Here is a 25,992-nt window from a genome sequence, read left to right as displayed (position 1 = left end):
AGAAAATGTATGATTGCAGTTTTTAATACCTGTAGTAAACAATTTTAATTGTATCGACTACATTTTTCGTTTAAAACCCTGTACCTACCTATTATTCATCGTTAAACAACTTTGATTAATTACAATTAATAATTTCGTAATAATAATATCATTATAATACAGTATTAATATAATTATATTATTCGTATAGACATAATAATATTATGATCATGCATATTATGTATCATGTTCAATAACATTGAATATCAGCCATAAATTATAATTATATCGAACATATATTTACTTGGGAATACGATATATTATTATTATATTATTTTATCAAAATATCGAAGTACCTATAATGATTGAGTGGAATGAAAATGAACGACAGAACCTAGTGAGAATAATACACTACATTATAATATTATAGAGGTTACCGGGAGTCTCTCTGTAGGCACAACGATAATATTAAATTATGATTATATACCTATTCGCGTTCACGTTTTCTATAAAGGCGAGTGAGTGTGTTGTAGTCTGTTGGAAACCAATCGCTGCCCTTAAAATATATAATAATAATAATACGCCGCAGTGTGTTTCAGAAGCCGAGACGAGACGTATTGAAAACGGACAGTTAGCGTTATTAATACCCTACTTATTATACATTTATTATATTATTTTACGTACATAATATCATACACACGCGGTGTCGGATTACTCTGAGATAAAATTGGTTCGGTTATAACATTAAACTAGGTAGACGTGCGTTGATAACATTGAGCGAATAAAACACGAGCGGCAAACTGTAATTAATTGTACACGCGTATATTATTATATTTTTCGCTACAGTAAGCCTTCGGATAATAATAATAATAATAATAATAATATTGTTCAGGTATACTGTGTCTCGTTTCCTCGGAGACGGCTACGGCGACGTTGCACTGGATTCGCCCCGGGGCGAGTGCGGTGGGAAAAAAAAAGAACGAAAGAGGAGCGGCTGTACAATCGCGACGGTTTCGCAGTGGTCTTCTTCCGAATCGATTGTGTGCAAATGGGCCGCCGCAGAAACGCGGGGCACGTGTGAAAAGTGAAACCGGTACCCACATAATACTGCAGCACACAACATATTAAACTGAATTCGGTAAAATCCAGTAGATTTGCATCGGTTACAGCAGCCGGACACGACAATGTGCATTAATTCATCACCGCCGCAGACAAATAGGTCGGGCGCGAGTATAATATCAGCAGCATTCGACCGTCGTTCGGGCCGTTTCGAATATTGTTATGCGTTTTGGAAACCGATCGTGACAAATGTTTCGTATATTGCCCGCTGTGTAGGTAGGCACCTGCAGTATGATGGCTATTGCGAAATCTCTTGGCGACTCAAACAACGATTCAAATTTCACCGACGTGTTGGCAAAAAAAAAAAAAAAAACCCCGGACGGTTAACCTGATTCCGGCATAAGCAGTTTTGCTGCGACACAATATCACTAGTTACAGCGGTGGTGGGGTAGGGGAAATCAAACAGGTAATCGAATATTGTTTTGTCATTGCGGCCTATAGCCTAATAATAATATATAGGTAATACATATCGGCCACGTTATTATATACTATATTGATGTACAGGGTGATTCACCGACAGGGGCTCCGTCGTGCAGTTTTTGCAGACTTCTTAATTGACTATCTCTGTGATCCAAGCATAATGTTATAGCCTATAGCTGATAACGGATAGGAAGATTGGGCGGGGGGAGATAATATCGTGATTAAATAATTGTAGTGATTACTTAAACCATGATTTATAAAAATGGACCTATAATAAATACTAGATCCACCTATCACGCCTCTATTTTATATTTTTTAAAAGCATCTTTAAGGACTATATGATCCAGCTATTATATATATATATATATTTTTTAATATCTGAAAAACTACTCATTCGAATTTTGAATTATGTACTTACCTACATCAAAATGTTCAAAAAAATTGTTCACTTAATAAATTACACTAAAAAGGGGGATCCTTATTCATAAAACAGAAGTTTGTATCACCACAGGAGTGTTTTCCTTAAGTAGTACAAAAAATCTCAAGAATTTGAAAACAAAGTCTTTAAATAGGTATATTTAAAATTCCAAAAATCACATTTTAAATATCTAAATTATTCAAGAGCAGAAAAGTGGCAAACATGCTTGATGTATCACCCTGTACAGACCTATACACCGACTACCGATCCGGAGTAACGATACAATGGGATAATAATGTTAAATATTATGTTAAAATATTGGCTGGCCAGCTTCCTATTGGCTTCCCATTGGTGCCTGGTGGTGTTCACCGACGCAGTTTCGATAGATGGATTATATTTGCATCCCATTTTCGCGTTTTCATCAATAACTGAAAATGCAATTAGTTGAATGTTGGACGAGAGTCATTGCACCAGTCGAGCGACTGTTGCCACGTATCGTCTCGTTAGTCGTCACCGTCGACCGTTTCCGCACAGTTCATATATATAAAATTAGTTCTTTAGTCCGAAAACGAATTTATAATTATTGGTTTTTGTTCTAAATATAATAATAAACATCACTAATACGAGAATTTATACTTTCTGAAATACGCGTTTAGTCGCGTTTTATATTCTACACACGTCACTTATTATATCTGTGGTTGAGAGCCAAAACATGATATGTGCAAAAATTCGATTTTGAGGTTATGTATGATAAATGTTGTTTTAATTCTATATTTTATTGTGTCAAAATATGGTATCTGTAGCTCTAATATCAAAGATGTTATAACAACAATTATAAATGATATCTTTTATTGGATGACAAATTATTTTGTGGCATTATATGATATTTCACTTATCAAAATTGATGTTTTTTTTTATTTGGACAAAACCTGATATGTGCTGATTTTCGACGAGTATCATATTTTGTCCATTTCTATTTATAGCACTTATCATTGTTTGACACAAGCTATTCTTATTATTGTATCATGGTTTTACAATAATAATATTTATTATTTTCCCGCTATTGCTTTGTTTTTGCTCATTTAAAGCGGCAATAACCAATATCATGTACCTACTCATGTGTTTAAAAATGAATACTTCTACGAATGATAATAAAATTATATTTGTTCATTATTATCAGGCATCAGTATTCACTATTCAGTATATTTTCAGTTGTTAATGTTGTTATAATAATAATATATTTTTATTTAACGTAATTATTTATGAAGTGTGGCTATTCAAAATCATCCCTCTTTGGAAATAATTGACCAAAAATTCCTTGTACCAGGTCATACACACTTAGAATGTGATACTGATCATGCAAGAATAGAAAAAGCTAAAAAATTATCTGATTCTGAAATATCCATACCCATAGACTGGTACAATTTTGTGAGAAATGTAAGAGGCAAAATACCTCTTAAAGTAGTTGAAATCGAAATGGACAATTTCAAAACATTTTCAGCTCTGTTATCAAGTACTTTTGTTAAAAGAAACTTGGATGTGAATAAAGAAAAAGTAAATTGGTTGAAAATTACATGGTTACGATATGATAAGAATTTTGGCACTATTAAATTCAAAGCTACACTAGACCCTGATGCCCCATTCCGCATTTTAGATTTAAAAAAAACAACTGGTAAAACAAGAGCTGGAAAAGAGACTATAAGTGCATCACAACTGGTAATTCCACAGACATACAATAAACCAAATCCAATTGATTTTGAGAAAAAGAAAGATCTCCTTAGTCTACTACCATTGATAGATCCTTTGTATCATCCGTTTTACTATGGACTCAAAACCAAGTCCAAACAAACAGCTGCAAACTTAAATGAAAGCTCATCAGATGATGAATAGTTTTTATTTTTTATTAGTTAATAAATTTTATATTTACCTTTTTTTATAAGTAGGTTACATTTTAAATTGTTAATATTATATTATTATTATATTTATATTATTATTTTGTTTAATTATTTATATAATATGTTATTTTTTAAGTCTAAAGATACAAATAATTTATTTTAAATTACTAACCATTTTTTATGAATACCTAGCCACCTAGGTTACATTTTTAATAATATTGTTACTTATTTTTTTTTTAAAACTACAAATGTGGAGTATCTACTATATTAATTTATTACAAGTCTGAGTTTTTATTTTATTTTTTATTTACATATTATGTTATTTTCTATGTCTGAACTCTAATAAATTGAGATTTTAAAGCAATGATAATAACATAATAATTTTTTTCAAATAATTAGAAAATATAAATTTTGTGTCAAAATATGTTATGTTATTAATTTATGTAAAAGAAAAAATGACTAAATATGATAACTGCATTTTAAATTCTTAATGTTACTAAAAATTATAGAGAATATTATTTTTTTTCTATTATCAGTTATTTATATTAATATTGCACATGCATATTGCACATTTATATGGTTAGACAACAATAAACAATGAAAAAAACACTCATAAAGTAGAATTTTTGTATTTTGATAATTGTTGATTTTTTAAAATCGTTCTCCTGTAAAGTAATCATTTTGCACATATCATGTTTTGGCTCTCAACCACAGATATCCGTGAACGTTAAAAAATAATAAAATATAATGCGTACAAACTACGAAGTAATTAATATATCATTAAAAAAAATCTTTTTTTGGCTAAGTTTAACGCAACTGTCATCACGATTTCGGCGGTTGTAGGTCTCAACTACAAAATACTTTTATCCCAATGTCATTCGTGAATATTTTAGCTAATATATACATCGTTCACCAGCAAGTTGTAGACGACAGCAGCCGAAGAAACACTGACATTTCTCGTTGTTTTCAAACACACGACACATTAAACATGCAATTCGTTGTAGTGTTTATCGGCTTTACTAATGTCTATGTCCCAAGTCTATATGACAGAATGTCTTCTTCGGACGTTTTTCTACAGTTTCACAAACGACAAAAACATGTCTTATTAGTTATTATAGTAACTGTTCCGTATGCTACGATAAGGGACCATATGGCTCATATTATAGTGCTCGCTATTCGGTTTCATTATGTGTACCTATACGTATGGACTAAGGGCTATCTACTCAACAAACGTTATCTACTCACGGTTAGATTACTCGAGCAGATATCCGTGATTCAGACGTACAGACATATTTTTAGGTAAATATATTTTTGGCTTTCCGTAGGACTTTCTTAAGACCGAAATATATTTTTCAACTCCATTATAATGCGATACAATAATTTTAAAACTAACTATAGAATATACGCAGTTGTTGGACTACCATTCCAGAAAGTTATAAATATATACATATTACAGAGATAAAATTATCGAGTGTGGTATGTTTGTCGGGTGCATACATTAATTGTTTATTTATTTGGTACTAAATTTGTTATGTAGGTAGGATAATGTTTAATATTATTTTTAACCTTATAATATGATATTATCGTCCACACATTATACGGAGTGTTTATAAAAGCATGAAAAAATTGTGTTTTTTTATTGGTGAAATTTTTTTAAGGGCATATTTTGATATGCCTGTACCATAATAATGTTATGTCATTATCATTATTTAGAATGCATAAAAATACATCTCAAAAAATATTTTACTAGTATTTTATATAATTTGTAAGGGCCTGTTTAAACATAAACTCATAATATATTATTATGTGCATGAATTATTGGATTACGCGTGTACTAACAAAAAATGATTATTGGTACATTCTAATCAACAAGATTTAATCGAATTTTTCTTTAAAAAAAAGAAGAAAAACTAATATAATTTCACATGCCTACGAATCTAAAATTCGTAATACTATATTATGTACCAATGTGTAATTATTATTACAAATACTGAGAATTTATTAATGGAAATTCAAAAGTATTTTAGTTACAAAAGTCAAGATAATATGGCACTTTTAATAAGATTAAGAAGAATTAATAAAATGATAACCTTTTAATATACCTAAGTTTTTAAATTAAATATCGTACTCAAACTTTTATATCATGTAGCGATGGACTTATAGGTAGGTAGGTAAGGAAGGTACTGTTTATCTAATTAACCGTTTTAAAATAAAATGTTTAAACCAGTTGTATTAAAAAATGTAATAATTTACCAATGGCGGCGGCATGTATGTATAGATTTCGCTAGTTGGGATGAAACATAAATATTTATTAAACTATAATATTCATTACAAATTATTAAAATCCTCTCACACTATAATATTATGATAAAATAACTTTTATGGATTCAAATTGAATAAGTTTAATGCATAATAAAATAATGCTGCAATTCAGAAAAACATTCGTTAAAGGATAGTACAACTTAAAAGGTGGTTTATAGAAATAATAATGTTTGTATGCATTTAAATGAAAATGTTATTAGAAAATACACAAATACAATAAATAACAAGCATATTAATATATATTGCAGAATTATATTCGACTACAATCTGGTATACAACTTACTGTATATACCTAGTGGAGAGATGAAATACTTACAAGTAATATTTAATAAAACAGAAATATGACTTTTCTACAATACAATAGTTAGGTATATACTATACCTAATAAATTATTTCCATTATTTCAATAACAGAATAAAATATTATTGTATGCAACTTAAGCTGCATTTGAACTAAGAACAGTAATAGTGCGACTGACTATTATAGTGATTACTAAGTGGTGTTGTATTTTGAATATTATGATAATTTACTCGAGTACCTCGCATCGACGACATCGGTACACGTGGGTTTTTTCCCGTATGGTGTTTTACTATATGTAATATTATATTATATAATATATTGTTGTGTGCATTATAATATCTGTGGTAATGTTTGAACTGTACCGCGGTTATATGGGGAGGTTATTTATCCATATGACCAACTACTTCTGACAACTACAACACTCGAGTACGACTCCTGAAGTCACTATTTAACTACCTGTGCAAAGCCAAATGGCACATTATTATTGTGTTCTATGTGCAGTTCGTCTGTAATTACCGCCACCGGCGACCGAGGCGTGTTTAACCGCGTTACATACGTCTAGGCAGCACGTCAAACAAAGTTAAATCATCATTTTTCTTTTTGTCGTCGACCGAAAAATACTGCAGACTCCACCCATTGACACGATTATGCGAACCTTGGTCGTATTACATGTGTTATAACTGTCATGAGTGTTTTATTAAAAATGTAAAAAAAAAATAACGTGGGTATAATTATTATATTATCACGTAATCGTTTTGAAATCTCGAGGTTTTAATCTCAGATGATAGTGGCAGATTGTTTTGTAATTTTTAATGATTCTCAACAATTAAGAGTCATTTGTCTTTTGGTAGTTAGAGTAAATAAGAGGACAAAACACAAACGGGATAATGGTTTTTTCTTTCTAATAAATACTATATATATATATATATATGTTTTTAATCCAATGTAGATACATTGTAATGGAAACACATTTTCTCATGAAAATCCTCCAAATGAAATGTTTTATTCGTTTACCTTAATTTGGAATCAAAACAGGAATAATAGTCATTGGTATACGTACAAATGTACTTTTTTAAAACAAATAATTAATAATTAATAATAATTAAAGGTTATTAGATGTGTTACCATATAAGTCTGTATCTATATAAGAAAATAATTATTTTATACATAATTAAAAACTTAGATACGTTTCTGGATATGAAAAAAGAAATAGTTAAAAAATAAAATAGAGCATTTGATGTTAGAATGGAGTATTCAAAAAAAGCGTTTGGTCAAAGTGCATAGACTATCTAGGTCCAAAAAACTACAACGTAATGCCAATAAATATAAAAAAGGACATATTCTATAATAATGGGAATTGTATAACTACAGGGATAAAAAAAATTCAGATTTGGCTATTTTCAGTATTTGAAGAACTGTTGCAATTGTATATTACCTATAAAAAAGCATTCTAATTTTATGTATAGAATATTCAGTTACTGTCCGTTTTTCGTATTTTATAATTAAATTGTTCATAATATGTTATTATGACTCTCAACCACCACCACAAGCATGTGATTAAAGGTGGTATATATTTTTATTTTTATTTTCTTTCATTGTAAACTTTAATTATTATTAAAAATAAGTGTAAATTCTCTGTACAACCAAAAAAAATTACATAAGGAACAACGAGAAATTATATTAGATTCCATGGTTTTTGGCTTTACTAACATCATAATAGTAGATAGTTATCGTATTACACAAGTTAAAGATACGTACTCGGAATTATTGTTTCATACAGAATCTAATTTAGCTCTCCCTTTTTCCATACATATAAGTTTATTTTTGACAGGAAAAAAATAGGTCATGTAACAATATTTAAAAAAAAAATAAAAATAAACACGTTTTATACATATAACCTTTTGGCTTTTTAGTATTTTAATCTTTATAACTATATATTGTATAGGTTGGTACGTAAATACTAAATATATAAGTTACATTAGTAAGTATTGCATAATTATGTTTAGATGTTTTATACAAACCGCAAATAAGAGTAAATTGGGGGACGAGGTGGCCGAGCGGTCTAACGCGTCGACTGCGGCGCTGGCAGTCGCGGGTTCGACTCCCGGCCACTGGGCGGCATTTTTCTTCGGGCAAGTCACGGTGTCCGGAGAACAAGTGCCGCCATCCCCCCACCCCGGGGCACGGCAGAAACCTACGGGTGCCCCATTAGAAATTCTGCCAAACACAACACACACGTGTACCAACCTACCCAATATAAAAACCTACCAAACCTACCCAATATAAAACCTACAGTACCCTCCCCACACCCAATGGCCTATGTTGCCGCGGGTTACTCAATAAAAAAAAAAAAAAAAAAAAAAAAAAAAAAAAGAGTAAATTACAAGCATTAAAGCAACCGAACTCGTTTATATAATGTCTTCCAATTCTAATTTTCTGGTGCGACCTAACTCAATAAGTACCTATATATTTTAGTAAATGCCAATCCTGCTAATTTCATCACTTATTCTTGACCGAAAATAACTTTCAATTATTTTACAAAGCACTGACGATTTCGGTGGATGATAACAAGGTAATAAAAAAACAAAAGTTTACCTATGTAATTATATGTAATAATTAATGATGGGGAAATTCCCGGGAATATATTAAGTTTTTAAATATTCATCATAGTTTTCAGTTTTAAATTAAACTTATAGTTGTAAATTTATAAATAATCCAAATGACAGCTCATTATTGATATTATGTCAATTTAGATACTGAATAGCATAAAAATAATAATTTTTTTTTTTAAAGAAATTTCCCGAGAGGTTGGGGAATATTCCCTGTTCCCGGGAACATTCCTAATGGCACATCACTAGTAATGATATTCTATAACGCCATTATTTCCCTTTACAAAAAATAAAAAACTATATATTTAATTGCATAGAAATTGTTCAAAAAACAATTAAGGTACTTTACCTACTAAGAGTATACTCTCGTCCGGGCGATCGGTTAATCATCGGCGGGTTATCGACAAGTATAATCGATTAATTTCGTTTCGTTTTTTTTTTTTTATATTATTCCTCTACTATTCGGTGAGTTTTCAACAAAAATACATTTTTCCGGAAACCCGGCAGGTACCCATTATATTTTATGTGCACATATTATACCTACTTGGTTGTTGTTTTTTAACAAGTGCCTGCGTGTAGTGTTTTCTAAAAACCATCTGTGGAACTAATAAAACAATAATTGTTCTCAAATGCACACCTTAAACGCCGATCGGATCGAGTCGACATCGTACGCACACTCTCACACACACACACACACACACACACACACACACACACACACACACACACACACACACACACACACACACACACACACACACACACACACACACACACACGCGCGCACACACACACACGCACGCACACCGTTAGGCGCGTGTGCCTATACGATATTCCGATATTGTGAAAGTCGACCCTTAAAAAACTTTTCCCATGTGGCCGGTGCGCGCGATGCATGTGTCCGCGGCGGTCGTCCGTCACCGATTCCGAGAACCGAATTTAATGTCGTATATTATTTTCGCGTCCAATGGCCACCACTCATCTTAGACGAAGGTAGGTATATTATATTATATGATATACGCACGCAGCAATTTACTCGTACCGCCGCGTCTGCACGGGACCCGTCCGACTGGTCGACGGCAAATTTCCTAATTGGGTACGCACAGGTCTTACGAAGAACGCACATGGGTTTTTTTTTTTTTTTTATTTTCATTATTTCTATTATTTATTCTCCTTCGAATGTATCCGCACGTTGTACGATGGAAGCGCATTTTTACTTTTCAGACGACGGTGAGCGAAATTTCTACGATGCAGTAGAGGTACATAATATACGCGCGCGTTGCCGTTTTTTTACATTTTTGTTTTGTTCTTCGTAGGTATAACCTACGATAATATTAAATAATATAGTACGAAAAAAAAAAATGGGTATTATACGCCCGCATCCGAAGGATCAATAAACTTGGCAAATTTTTTTCAAAACAATGTTACACCGGATAAAAAAAATAAATAAACAAAAAAAAAATCCGTGCGATGAATATGGACCTTGAATATCATTGTATATTGTTTTGCAATTCAAAACCCCTTTTGTAGCCACAGTTCTATTATATGATGTAGGTATACACGAGTATATGAAAAATTACGCGTACCTACCTACATATTATTATTATTATATTTAAAAAATCCAGTAGGCGCTATTGTCACCTAGTTCGTTAAACGCACATTGTATGAATTTGCATAGAACGTGCGCCTAGGTTCTAAGCCGTTTTTGTGATAGTAAAATACACACGCGATTTTTGCGTCCATTGTGTTTCACTTAATAATTTGTTCGGGTGTGTCTATGTGATGATCGAGAACGCGTAGACAGACGGAGTGGACGAGACTTTTGCAGGTGTATGAAGACAATAATACGATGTGTGTTCGATTGCCGTTTAAAAAAAAAGCACGCACCCAGCCACTTGATAGGGCAACTACAATAATAATATTATTATAACAGAATATAATATGAACATAATATATTATTATGGAGCAGTCGACGACATCGTGGTCATGACGGTGAACTCACTAGACTGCGACTTTTTCGTGTGATTATCGTTAAAAAAATATTATGTGAACGGCGGGTTACTTTTTACGTTAAAAACAAATAATAATGAGACGTAAATAAAAAATAATTCGCGGAAAGTATTAAAATACATATAAATGGATACCCTGCATAATATATTGCGTTGTTAATCTCGATTCTTGTTTAATAAAGCGAATAGTTAGTACCTACATGTTTAGGGAGGTATAATATTTTATACTATATATTATATCGAGACATTTCTAGGCCGGTTTCGAAACGAGAATACCGAATTTTTCATACCTATATAATCATTGACTCCGTGCTACCATATAGCCGATTACAATATGATTAGTGTTGTGGCCGTGAATAACTGACGAGGACCGGTGGTTAACCGAAACGTCCATATTGTGTTGTTTATGCATGCTCATATTATCAGTTCGCACCATCGTTGAAATAAAACTAATTTCCAGCGTTAAATTTTCTAAAAATATTCAACTTCTGCAGCCGATGGATTTATTACACTATTATGTTGTTTTTTTCGTTATGCGAGTCTCGGAAAATGTGCTAATTAAATCACCAAGTCTATAGGACTATTTGTAATCATAAAATTGATACTATTACAGATAATTTTTGATAAAATCAGAAACCACGGTTGAAAACATTATAAGCAAACATGTTAAACTGCTGGCAAATGGCAATATAATTTTTTTATCGCCATGTGCAATAATTATTTTCGATTATCGGAATAATAATATTATAATAGGTACCCATGATAGCAGTGTATTCTTAAACTTAATATTTTGCACAAGTCATCAATACAATATTCTGTCAAGTCATTTATGGATAATAACTGTAGTGTTGTTAGATGGTATCAAAATGCTTAATTGTAACGTATTTTGATTTTTGTCCTTCGGAATATTTTACGAGTGAGGCTAGTCGTATATTATGTTAAGCACAGTGATATTATACCTATAAATAACACACAAACGTACAATACAAAAAGCATTGAAGACATTGTATTTTTTTTTCTCGTGGATGTATAATGTATATGTATAGGTACTTTAGACTGTTTTGAATATGTTACACGAACAACAAAAGTACTTATTTGAAAGTTAATATATTATTATTATGACGTTATACACCTACTAGCTGCTGATCGTTAGGAAAAAAAATAATATTATATCATGTACCGTTGGTTGATTATGCGCCGGTTTTTTCGGTAGGATTTATAATAGTTACGAAAAGCTATGCGCCTGGTGGACGCAGTAATACGGGTAGCTCAAGAGTTAAGAACACATAAATCCACGAGGTTTTCTGTATAATTTCATCCCGTAGGAAAAAAATCCAAAACACAAACTGACGTGTATTCTACTCGTATTTCCGTAAAACTCACAGTCAGACCACCTAGCTAGACCGTGAGCGCGTATAAAACGAGCAGCATAACAATCCATGAAAAAAAAAAAAATAGAGGACAAAATTGGAGAACGAAAAAAAAATGTAGGAGCGTTTTTATTGTCTTCGCGTCTGACGCAGGTTCGTCATTATAAGGAGAGGGTGGTTGAGAGAAGAATACGTTGAAGCATATTAAACAGGATTGCTATCCACGATGATGGTAACCGGTTGTTCGTTACGTCGCCGGCAGACGGGTAGCTGTCACGCATATAGTACAACGCGAGTGCGTCATAATGTACCCGGTTAGTGGTAACTGCAGCAGTCGTCGTCGCCACCACTATGGTAATCGAAATCTATATAGATGAATTCTCGTGGCTACCTATAATATTGATGAACACATCCTGAGGTTTATCGATTTTTCCCAAGTGCTTTGTACTGTTCGACGTGAGATCAATTAAAAATGTTTTAAGCGATGACTAATACATGTTTTCAAAACAAAAACATGCACTATAGGCATCTACTTGAATTAATAATATTGTAAACTCTATGTGTTACATGAAGGATTTCGTGATGATATCCCACTTACCGACAATCATTACGATTATCATTACGGTATGACTTTTTTTACATCCACAACGTCCTTGGGGCAAGTATACGAGTGTATTGTTGCACCCGCGTTTACCGTCATTTGTTTCGCTTTGGTCCGTCCGACCGGAGGCAAAGGGAAGTGCGGATCAAAACATAATATTTCCTCTAGCTATTATATAGTGTAAGTAAAAATACATCGTGTAGATAGTTTATTAAACAACACGTCTTCAACGAGACAAGAAAACATATTATGCCTAGTGGTAAAATAGAAAAGCGGTGAGTTATTCGTTGTGACTATAGGTACGCACAGGCCGAACCCATAGGAGTGTTCTCAACGTAGGTATTATTATAATACGCGTGATTGGAAAAAAAATCTGTGGACCTTAACACCTATCATGATTGTGTACACCGTATAGTGTCGTCGTCGGCCACAAGAAATTTATACTTGTCGCATAAATTGGCGCTGCAGGAGCAAACAAGCGGAATTTGTTCGGTATATTGTTTCAAGACTTGAAAAGAATAACATAAATATCATTATTTGATATAATATAATAATGTTATATTTATTATTAGATAAACTTTGTAAAAACAAATTGTTTTATTTTAATTCCAAGTTATCTTTGTACCTATACAAATTAAAAAAAAAGCAAATTTTGAATTCGTTTAAAATATATACAAACCCGTTTAACTGGTTAATACATACAATTTATTTATTTATTATTATTATTATTTTTTTTCTATGTTTGACAGTTTCGTGAAAATTAGCCGTTTAATATGTATGTCAAGGTAGCATGAATCAAATGTTCCACACTATATTATAACTTTATGAATTCTATGAAATAATATTATTATGTGTTTAATATAGTTACCTCTAGGTACGCAAATGATGTGAAATAAATTTATTAATTTAAAATAATTATATAAAAATCCAATTGGAAATCGAATATTTTATTGAAAAACAATTTCTGGTGTAGTATATTATTATGTTAACTAACTAATACAGCAGTTACAATTTCAATATTGACCATTGCAGGAGATAATATTACATATTATATAATCTTGTAATTTATAATAAGTTAATTTTTTTATAAACGTCTGTAAAATAGATTGCTGTTTATAACGTATCATATTATAATATGCTGCGTGTATCTTTATCGATTTTATTGACAACAATATCAAGTTTTCTCGGATAACGAGAAATTACTGTATAAACATGGAAGAAGTTGACATTCAATAATAATAATATAATACGATTTGGATACAATTTTTTTTTCAATGACACGAATAAATTGAATTAATTTAAAACTATTTTTTCGATAGAAATCTCAAGACTATTTTAGTTCTCGGTACCTATACTAAATGCAAAGTAAATAAGGAAATGTTACTATTTGATGTACTCGAGGAAACAACTATAAAATAAAATGTAAACATGCTGTTTGGAACTATATTCCACAATAAGTTGATACCAATTATTATCAATAGTAATTACCTACTATTATTTTTTTACTAATTCAATTGTATTTTTTGTACATTTGCTATAAATTTATAATTATTAAACTATAATAATATAATTAAGTATATCAGATATTAATTTAGCAATCGTTTTACAATCTATTAATAGCTTCAAAGGTTATACAATGCTGTATTTTCTAGACGGATATTTTATTGATTATAATAATAAATTATTAATATTATTATAATTTAATCAGAAAAAATATTTACCTTGTTTGTAATTTGTTAAGTGTAGAATTACTTATCAAATACCAAAACCCGATTGTTCAAGTACTCAGAACGACCTTTGTATAAACTAATCTAATAGTAATTATAATTTAAAACTATTGTTTGATCTATGAACTACTCAAGTTGGAAACTCAAATAAGATTGAAGCAAATGATTAGTCCTAACTATATGTGACGTGTTATCAAATGACCCCCAAAAAATAATCAGCATAGGTACTTATTGAAATAATAATGATCAGTTGAAAAATCACATAAGTCAAGGTGAAAAATCATCAAAATTGGTATAAAATGTTTTGTGTGTAAATTATCGTGTAAAAAGAAATGGACGAAAACCACAAAAATTATTTTTAATCTTTTGGTACAAGGTACCTTATTTTTATTATTTTATCATGTAAGGTATTCGTGTAGTGTTTGTCAATCGACGTAATAGATCGGTACAGCTTGGACATCGCTTTCCTTATTTAAAATATAATTTGCATAGAAATTAAGTTTAATTTAGAAATTGCATGAATACTATACATATTTGTAATTATCATTGCATAATTATTTTATTCACATTTGTCACTTATATAATATGAGCAAAGAGTTTTCTATAGGAGCAATCTACCATTTAAAAAATGTGACTTTTTGTTCCTTATAAGGTGTATATAATAGTATGTTGATATACGCAAGCTACAAGAAGGCAAATAAATATTACACAATTTAATTACTATTTACTATACAAATTATTATGGAATCACAGTAAAAAATGATGAGTTTTCAAAACTATTTTAAGAGCTATAAATTGTTTAATAGATATTACAAAATGATATTACAAAATCAAAAATTGTATTAGATTAGCTGGTAATTCAGATCCGATATTGTTTGTTAAAATAATTCGAAGAAACTAAAAATAATGGAAATTTGTAAGATAAAACATTTTTGTAAATCAAAAAAATTTTTAATACATTAAGACGTTATCAGTTGATTTATGATCATAATCTAAAAAATCAATAACACATATACGGCCAGTGGCGTCCCTGAGGGGGAGGGGGGCGAAGGGGGCGACGGCCCACACCATAAGTCGTGAGATGTTCTGTTTTTGCTAATAGATGAATAGATTGTATACATTTTTTTAATTGTCTGTAGACTGATTATACAAACCGTTGCAAACATCAAATATATAGATTATATAAGCATATAATAGAATATTATGTTAAGTTTTTGTTTAACAAAACGGTATTAAAAACTAAAGTATTTCCCCCCTCCCCCTGGCCCCTATGGAATTGACCCGAAGTCGCCCATGTATACGGCGATAACAAAAACAACCATGAAAAAAAAAATGGTTTAATAATAATTAGAGAGCACAAAAGTGCTTCCAATCATATTTTTATCTTGAAAAAGGTCATACCTGTAGTATGAATTGCGTTCTGGACCGAATTGTTTTGTTTATATTTTTTAGTGGGTTATATAACAATCTACAATTCTCACCAGCTTATATAATAAGTTATTGGTTAATATCATTGTTTTTTTTCTGTTTTGATCCTCAAATTATGGGTGATTTTTAATCGGTTTTATGAATTTCTATTAAATTTTGTCTTTTATACACCTATTGTATAATATAAAACCAATGACCAATTACAGCATATTTATTATGTTCTAGATATATCATACAAAATGTTTCTAGTTATATTGAAAAAGTTCAAATATGTTAAAAAAAAACTAATTGATTAGCAACTAATAGATACCTATTTTGTTTTTTTTTTTTTAGTGGTTCAGTGCGGCGCAGTGGTTGAAATCAATTTAGATCAACGGCCGCTGCTACTAGTTCCCGGATGGGTGACCATCCAGGTCATTAGTGATAAAAACCATGCCACACATACACGTGTATATATACAACCGTGTACCAACCGTAACCCCTACAATAGCTAATGGCCTTAGTTGCCAGGCTCTAGATCAATAAAAAAAATTATTTATTTCTAAAAATAAAACAGAATTAACTCACTGTAATAATACTGCAACTTGTGTCATTGAATTTTTATTTATTAAAAATTGAATTTATATAACTGTTCTTAAAAGAATAATGATAATAAAAATAATAACGTAACGATTTTCTAAAAAAAAATATTATAGCATATTATAAAATTGTGCAGCAATAAAACGTAATTAGATTATATAACCAATTTTCATCTTGATTAACTAAAGCAATAATTTATTTTAAAAGGTACAAATATAATTTAAATCCTGTATGACTTCTTTGCCCCGCCTATTAAAGTTAACAGTTAGAAACGTTTCTAAATTTGAAATATATTTACAGATCATGGTAAAAATGCAAGTATAAGACGTGAAATAATTTGTATAGATACATTATTGTTGGTTTAAAATGTATCAATGATTTAAGATAACTATGATAGTAACTAATCTTCATATAAAATATTATGAAAACAATTTTAAATTGTATTTTAGTAACCATGATAGGCGGGTGATCTAACGAAAAATTCTCAACCCCATTTTTTTAAAATTTAATAATAAAATTTATTCGAATTCTGACTTTATGAATTTATAAGTTTATTTAAAGACCATATCTCCGATTGTTTAGATTTTTATACCATTTAGGGATAAAAATAATATTGGATCTAGTATTTATTATAGGTACTAAAGCATACTTACAAATTATAAAATGTTGATGGATTAATATTAATTACGGACGTATACGTCTATGATTTTAATTCATTAAAGTTTTTAAATCATCATAGCCGCCATTATACCTCCAAACCCATGAACTTATTATCCTTACTCCTTAGTACACAAAGTTAAATTGTTCAACAAATACTCGTTCAAATTCAAATGTATCTTAATACATAAACATTTAAAAAAAAGTAATTTGACTAACAGGAAAAAGTGAGACTGTCGTTTGAAAATAAAGTAGTTGGTATTCGCCACAAAACACTCCTTAAATGGTTTTTTAAATCTATATATTTGAAATTCCTATACTTTAGTACCTATACTTAAACATTTTAAAAATCAGAATTTGATGAACCTACATCATTACAGTGAAAAATAGGGGTGAGCTTACTTAACGAATCACTCTGTATATATCAAACACTTGTTGTTAACGCTTGTTCAAAACTAAATAATGTAGTTATATGGCTACTAAACTGGAATAACTTTTCTAGTCGTAAACACATTGGACGGCAGAGCCATTTTTGCTTTCACTTGACATCCGATGTCGATGTAAACCACATGTCGATGAATCGAAATCTATTAGTAAAAAATCCTATACCTATAAAATTATTTGTATTTTGGAATTTGTCACGTTCGGGATGAAAAACGTATGTTACGAGCCCTTAAAAAATGTACATGATATCTGAACAATCTTTTGTATTCGTTTATATTGTATCTAATGTTCAGAAGCGACTTTCAGTTTTCACTGAACAAAAGACTAAAGACCACATGTGCACGCGCAAAACCATATACGCGTATATGGTATAATAATAATAATAATAATATAATATATATGATCCGCCTACGGGTCCGTTTTCCCGTGTGCGGCCCAACAGGACAATGCGGGTTTTCGAGTTAATTGAATATTTTACATGACCAGATGGTACGCACACAACATTGCAGCTCATATAATAATATATTATATACGATATGGAACACAGACCACGTAAATCCTGGATTGTAACCCCCTCACCGTACCAACCCCTAAACAAAAAATAATAATGATAAAATGTCAAATGTCATCCGTTTTCGCTGTCATCGCGCGAGTAGATATTACAAATTTGTAAGTACCTATTACATATATATATATGTACAGTGTGCACGGAGAAAACGTGAGAAAACTCGATCGTGTGGGATATGACATTCTCGCAATAAACTGCCATACAGGGTGACCCGAAAACACGTGTAAAGGGACCGCGCCTTAAGTGTTTAAAAGGGCACGACTGCGTGTGATGTATTTCGTATAATACTATAATCTACATATGTATATAAGAACATGAGTGTAGACTGTATACAGTACAACTATGTTTCCTGTTGTAAATCATTTGCTCGTTTCCCACTGTCGTCGGTGCCCCGTGGTCGGCCGGTCTACTATATAAATTATTACGATATTATAATACTTAGTTTTTTTTCCGCACTGTGTCCACTATACATTTGCACGTGAACCGGCCTGGTTAGTTTAGATAAATTGAATTTAATTACATAATCGTCGGGAATCGCACCCTCACCTTAGCGGGGCCAGGCCGTATTACCGACGCGATCTCCGACAAAGATAATTTATTATTTTGACCTAACGCAATAACATAAACCGTAGGAAAGTTTCTTTCGGAAGAATATTGGAACTGTATACTTATAACTGTCCGATATTATATTACGCTGGCCGTACGCGTGCTTTTATAGGACCGGTGTCTTAATCTACCTATAATGTGTACTACTCCGCAAAGACTTAAACGATTGATGACAAAAGAAAATCAAAATGTACTCATTTTACCGTATACTTAGACGTATTATACAGCTTTAACCAGCTATTGAAATTTCTAACGTGAGCAAGGTACCTACATAATTTATGCGTTCAAAAAATACCTACCTATTTTCTACGTTCTATAGTAATAGCTGATGCTGTCACCATTCTGATATCAAAAACAGTTTTTTGTTTACATTTTTATTTTTCTAAATAAATAGTTAATTACCATATATACAACATAGTTACATGTAATCTATCTGTCTGTCATCATTTAATTTTAATTATTATGTATTCTTATAAACAAAATAGATACAAATATAGCCACCCACATTTTATAATAAGTATTTATATATTTCTTGAAAACCTTTTTGCGATTAATATCGAATAATATAAATTATTATTGAGATTTTTTCAAAAACTTTGCACAACACGTGTCCAATATTAAAAGGTAACGGAACTTACGGAACTAAAAAATTTAAATTGATTTAACAAATACAATATTTATTACGTTAGCTACAAATACCTACCCAGGTATATAATTTGTAGCGTTGCTGTTAGAAAGTACTTAAATTGGCAATACATTTCTAAAAATGTGCAACAGTTCAGCACGTAAACCGTGAATTATAAAATGTAGGTACCCTGCGGTATAACCGGGCTAAAAAAAAACTGTTAGTAATCGAGTAAAACGCACGTGTCTAGACATATTGTGGAGCAATGCTTTTAATTGAATAATACATGCATACTGCACAGAGTATACCATTAGCCAGTTCATCAGCCAGTATGATTGACAGGTACCTCAAGGGGTATTTTTTTTTAAATATTTATTGATAAAGTATAAATGTAGCGCTCGCGTGTCTGTATATTGGTCGACTACGGAACACATTTATAAGAGGATGTCAGCGCACTATATTTTGTTTTCTCTCTCTGGGCCAACCGCAATAATATAGGGAATTAATTTGCGTTCAATAGAACCAATCTTGTGTTGTTAGCTTTGATATAAGAGTGAATTGGCCTATTAGCAAACTCAGAGTTAAGAACATTACCTATGTTTATTTTTACTTTACTTCGATTTGTATTCAAGTAACGGGTGTGCAAAATATGACAATTAAAAAATGCTCATATATGCGATGTTGCAGAAAAATAAATAATTTAAATAACCGAAAAAACACGGATAACTTTCTTAACATTGAGTTTAATGATATTCAATTCAGGGTTCAATTCATTCTGATATTAAAGCTAACTATACAAGATTAATTCTGCTGAACGTGAATTCACCATGTTGGTCTTCAGTCAGTGAGAAAAACAATTAATAGCCCGCTGCACACATCCATCATATTTTTAATCTAAATGGATGTAATGTACATTTTAGAAATATTTCATTGTTTAATTATTTGGATTTTCACGGATATAATGTGAAATAAGTATACATTTTGTATATTTATGTACATATTATGTTTTCCCAAATTTTCTGAAAACGTCTGGTAGCATCATTTACCATTATACATAGTATGATTTTTCCTATGTGCTAAGTGTGGATGTGACAGTTCAGTTTACAGTCGCGTGAAAATGGATCAAAATTAGAATTGTTCGCTTGCAGGCTTACATTCTGAATTACAAACTACAATTATATTATATGTTACCACACCTATACATTCTTTTGAAATGGTAGTGGGTTAATGGATAAAATACCGTGTTTGGTCATTTTTATCCCCTACAATACATCAGATAAAATTCAGATATGAAACTAAGTGGAAAGGTTAGAGAAATAATATAAAAGATATCCCTCAATATATACAATGTGTGATGCGTATACAATAGAATCATAATTTATTTTACCTGTATTGTGGGTCGACAATTCGACATATATGCGTATGGCGTCATTGTCACTTTATCGACTGGTTAAAGGGACGGGAAATGGGTGCGACTGGTATTATTTCCAATCCAGCCATTTATACTCTGAATTTAAACTGAAATACCTAAACAGTTTTGAATGTCTAGACGTTGGATTGTGTGTAAAGAATCGGATGTCTAGAAGTAAAAATATTTGCAAAATCCTGTCTTTGCAAAATTACTACTAATACTATAAGAAGCGTCGTAATCCTACATTTTTTTTTTGATAATGTATTTAAACTTAAATAAAATATATTTAATGGTTATCTATGTAACTTGGAGCAGATGTGAAACGTTACACACAATAAATTATTGTAGTTGATTGACTTTAAGATTAAGTAAAATAGTTATACCTATATACCTAATATAATAATTATTATTATTATTGTTAAAAGAAAGTATGTAGACAATATTATACTTAGGCATCAATTAATTTTTGTTTTATTTTATTTAGATTGTTCGAGAAGTATGATAAGCAATGACTATTATATTGTTTGTTTTATTTAAATAGTTCCTACTGAATGTGATGAATGGTGATTCAAATACATGTAGACAAGTGAAAATTATGTGGCAATAAATTGGCATATCCTGACGTAATATTAACGAATTGCACTAACCTAAAACAAGCTATAAAAGAGTAAAAAAAATTGGTACTTTCATCGGGTAGTCATAATTATTTTTCCTCATTTATCGTTTCAGACGCTTTTTATAGTTTTAGAAAGGCAAAAGTCTACTCAAACAAGTGTATTATAACAAGAGTATTATATAGGTGCATACCTTTACTAAAATCATATAATTATATATTTCAACTAAATTAAACAATATTATTGATAATGGTTTTCAAATTATATCATATGTTAAATATCTTCGTTTTCCACATAATATATTAATAATATTGTTAATAGCGTCAAGTGACATATACAATAATTGTTGACTGTTTTCATAGTTCTAAAACCCCATGAGTGATGTTGCAACATAACATACAATTGTATAGGCTACAGAATGGAAGTGAAACGGTTAAAGTACAATATATTTTTAAGATGCAATGAACCAGAGAAACACCAAGTGACACGAGCTTAGCATGATAACATGTAATCACAAGGTGTGGAAGCGGTGAAAGATTCAATTTTTTTACGTAATCATATTTCTAAAACACAAAATTCACGTATAAAACATCGAGCCTATAAAACATCACATTTTTTTTTTAATTCCTCATATAATTAATGTCCATGTAATCATACATGCTGGTAGTTACTAGTTACGTTTGATTTCATCCGTATGGATACTAAATTATACCTATATGGTTTACTTTTTTGTACATTAACCTATGTACCTATCACACATAATATTATATTTATGGAATCATATTATTTCTGGCGGTGTTTTCTCTGTAGAAATGTATTAGATTATTTTCTTTGTTATACATTTATTAATTTGAATATTTTCACAGAAAAGTTCTTATCGGTATAGTATTTTAAATATGATTTTATAATTATTATAGTTACACACATCGTGATATATGATATTCAAATGCTTCGAGAAACCCGTAAGAAAATATCATCTATAACAGAATTACGGCCATTATTTCCGTACAGATAGGTAGGTATCCAACGTTTTGTATGTTAACAAACATGGCAAACATATGGCAAACATTTTTTTTTCAAACTGATTCGCATATTACCTAACATACAATAATTATTATTATTATTAATAATTTACTTTAATTATGTTTGATTACCAACAAAAATAAAATTATTTCATAAATTTAATTAAACATTAATCTATAATGTTATGTAATAATTTCCAGATGAGTAATTCTGGATCCTTGCATAGGTAAATGTTTAAAAAGTGAAATTGTAATATTATACAGGTACTTGTTTGGGTATATAGTTATATCCATAAATATTATATATGATGTCCCGTGGTCTGTGTTGATTTATCCATAACATATCTGTCAACACAGACTATTTAAAAAATATATATATATTATATACACCATATATACGATATACCTACTTACATACGAATATTTTATTATAAAAATAATTTTTGATCTAGCTCTGATTTGAATTGTACGCGTATACCAACTATATTCTAGCAATAAAAACTGTATTTCTAATTAATTAAAACTAATAAATATGTTAGTATGATCATAGATCATAATTCATAATATATGTATCATATATATATAACTATTTTAAACTTAATATGTATCTACATCATTGGTAAATGTCGATAAAAAATTAAACCATGAATCAAAAATGACGAAAAATAATGATACTTAACCAGTTAAAAATGTTACAGTCCAGATGTCCAGTGAAATGATAATTTTAAACCAAGAAATAAAATTGAGAGTTAGCGGTAACGTAAAAAATTATGGTGCCGATCATAATTAAAATATACGACAGTAACCATGATGTAGTTGTAATTTGTAGTAGGTCTGAATAACATAATAAACTACCTAATGAATATTATATATTATTATAGATATAATTTCATTATTGAGCGATTTATTCTGTATTCATTGAGCAGGTTTTCACTAAAAAACAAGGTTAAGGTCAGGATTGGGGAAGTATACTTCCTGCTTAATAAACAATAATTTATTTTATTAAACAAAATTTAACAAACATATGTTAAGGTTAAATTTAGTTTTACACCAAGCTTGAAACAACATGGCATGTAGATACTTGTATTACTTATTAATGATATAGGTATCCGGTATATAGGTATAACAAGATGTTGATTTTACACATATTTTGTATACAGCATGAAATAAAAAGCAATACTATTATAACGTATATATTATTAATCCTGATATTTATCTCGTATATGATAGTGAAGTAACCAGAAGCAGACTCACATGTTTGGCTCTCTGGGGTGGATATATTTTGGCATACCTTTCCACCACCCACCCACCCACGAACCACGCACCAACCATTATCGTATCATTGCCAATATAATATTTTAGTTTCTTTAATAAAATGCTCAATTTACTATACTCAGCAGGCATCAGCCCTTAATAACGTTTGCAATTCAACTGTTCCAGGTAGAAAAACCTTATAGGTTGTAACGCCATTATATAGTTATACATTACTAAGGTAGGTTAAACTAACCTATAACACTATACGATTAAAATTGATTATAAAAGAACATTTTGTTTCTTACATTTAACTGTTTTGAATGAAAAATGGACTAATAGCAGGTATTATAGGTATTTAAATGTTAAGCATAATGATATAATCAATTAATCAAACCGTTTGTTTATTCGGGGGTTTATTCTATTCTATAATATTGTTTTTCTCTATATCTTTAGGATAAGATTAGTGAAACCGGAAGATGAAATACGTAGGTTGTAACTTTTCCAAAAATCCTTGACCATGGTAAAAAGTGCCAACTATTGTTGTTGGCATATTTAATGGTTTTAATAGCCGGCCTTTATTCATTCGTTTAAATCGTTCTAATTTTAAATCTGTCCCAACTATGTGTTGTAATGTAGGAAAGTACAAGTTACTCAAATGATAATGATAAGTGTGCACACCGAAGTTTCACTAACAAGTCTATTATCGCCGGAAATAATTGAATTAATAAAATCAAACGTTAATCAAAATAATCTATAGTTTATCCGTTTGCGGATTATACTATATGTTCCGTTCGGACCGCAATAAAATAATATATAGGTATATAATATACTCTCGTTATTGATACGTTTTAACAAAAACGAACATAATGTACGATAATATTCTATTATATTATAGCATAATATTCTATAGTCACGACCGGCGGCGGAAAAAAGTACCTGAGTCGTAAAAATAACCGTTGCATTGGAACGCGCGGAGCGTAGGTACTATGTACTGCGAGCAGTGCACCAATAATAAATTCGCGCGTAAAATGCCAAGAAAATCGCGAGCGAGTGGACAATTTCGGTAAAGAAACGGGAAAAGCGGGAAGGACGAGCGGTTGTATGATAAACATTTATCAATTATTAATAATATTATAATAATATTATGATGGCGTACCTATAATATTATGATGGTGTCTTGGGAATCTAAGTGTTGACGGGACATAATACAATTATTATTATTATCGTTACTCACCGGAAATATTAAAATGCGTGTTCCCAGTACCTCGATCGGCCAGAGAAATCCCTTTTCTTCGTCGTCGTCTTCTTCTTATAATATTATGGCTCACGGGTGCGAACTGCGATAATGATTATTATTAAAAAAATATTCTGCGACAGACCGCGAAAACGCTGGCACCTTGTGTGCGGCGCGTGCGGCGACGTCGACGGCGGCGTACGGTATGGGCGTGCGTTGTGGCGCGGGCGCGTGTGACGCGAGACAAACGCGGACGGACGGACGGACGGACGGACGAACACACGCGCTCGAGCGATATGGGATGCGATTATTTTGACCCTACAGACTGCGGCGGCGTCGGTGGCGGTGGCGGCGGCGGCGGCGGTGGCCGGGCGGCGTCGGATACGGTCGGTGGTGGTTCGGGCGGGCGCGCTCGTCCGGTACGAAAAACGTGAATCAACTGGTGGCGGCGGCGGCGGTGTCGCGGTCGAAAAAATACGATCCCCCCAGAACGCGGCGGCGGCGTGAGATTTGTTTTTTCCTACCACACGAGACGCGGTCGGTCGGTCGTGTCTGTGCGCGTTTTTTACCTCCCCGCGTACGCTGGCGTACGTCGTCTGAACCGTCAGCGGCGACGCGACCTTCGCTGACCCTCGACCGCAGCGCTGTCTGCCGCCGCCGTTAAACTTTTGTCACGTGCGGCTCATCATCATAATAGGACGTAGGTACCTATCTACTCTCTATAGTGTTATAATAGTGGTATAGAGAGGTAAACGATAATGACAATAGTAATATAGGTAAT

At 31.3% G+C, this 25,992-nt stretch overlaps 1 protein-coding gene across 1 annotated transcript in view; it reads right to left on the bottom strand.

Annotated features, from left to right (window-relative positions):
• The window catches only part of LOC132949254 (leucine-rich repeat-containing protein let-4-like), a 30,356-nt gene extending 4,590 nt beyond the window's left edge, over positions 1 to 25,766 (bottom strand). The window contains exon 1 of the mRNA XM_061020042.1: positions 25,212 to 25,766. The gene's annotated coding sequence lies outside the window, so the exon portion shown is untranslated. The remainder of the gene's footprint in view (positions 1 to 25,211) is intronic.
• Positions 25,767 to 25,992: the final 226 nt, after the last annotated feature.

The sequence above is a fragment of the Metopolophium dirhodum genome, chromosome 7 (genome assembly GCF_019925205.1).
Source record: "Metopolophium dirhodum isolate CAU chromosome 7, ASM1992520v1, whole genome shotgun sequence".
NCBI classification, from domain to species: domain Eukaryota; kingdom Metazoa; phylum Arthropoda; class Insecta; order Hemiptera; family Aphididae; genus Metopolophium; species Metopolophium dirhodum.
This window is presented reverse-complemented; position numbering and strand designations above follow the sequence as displayed.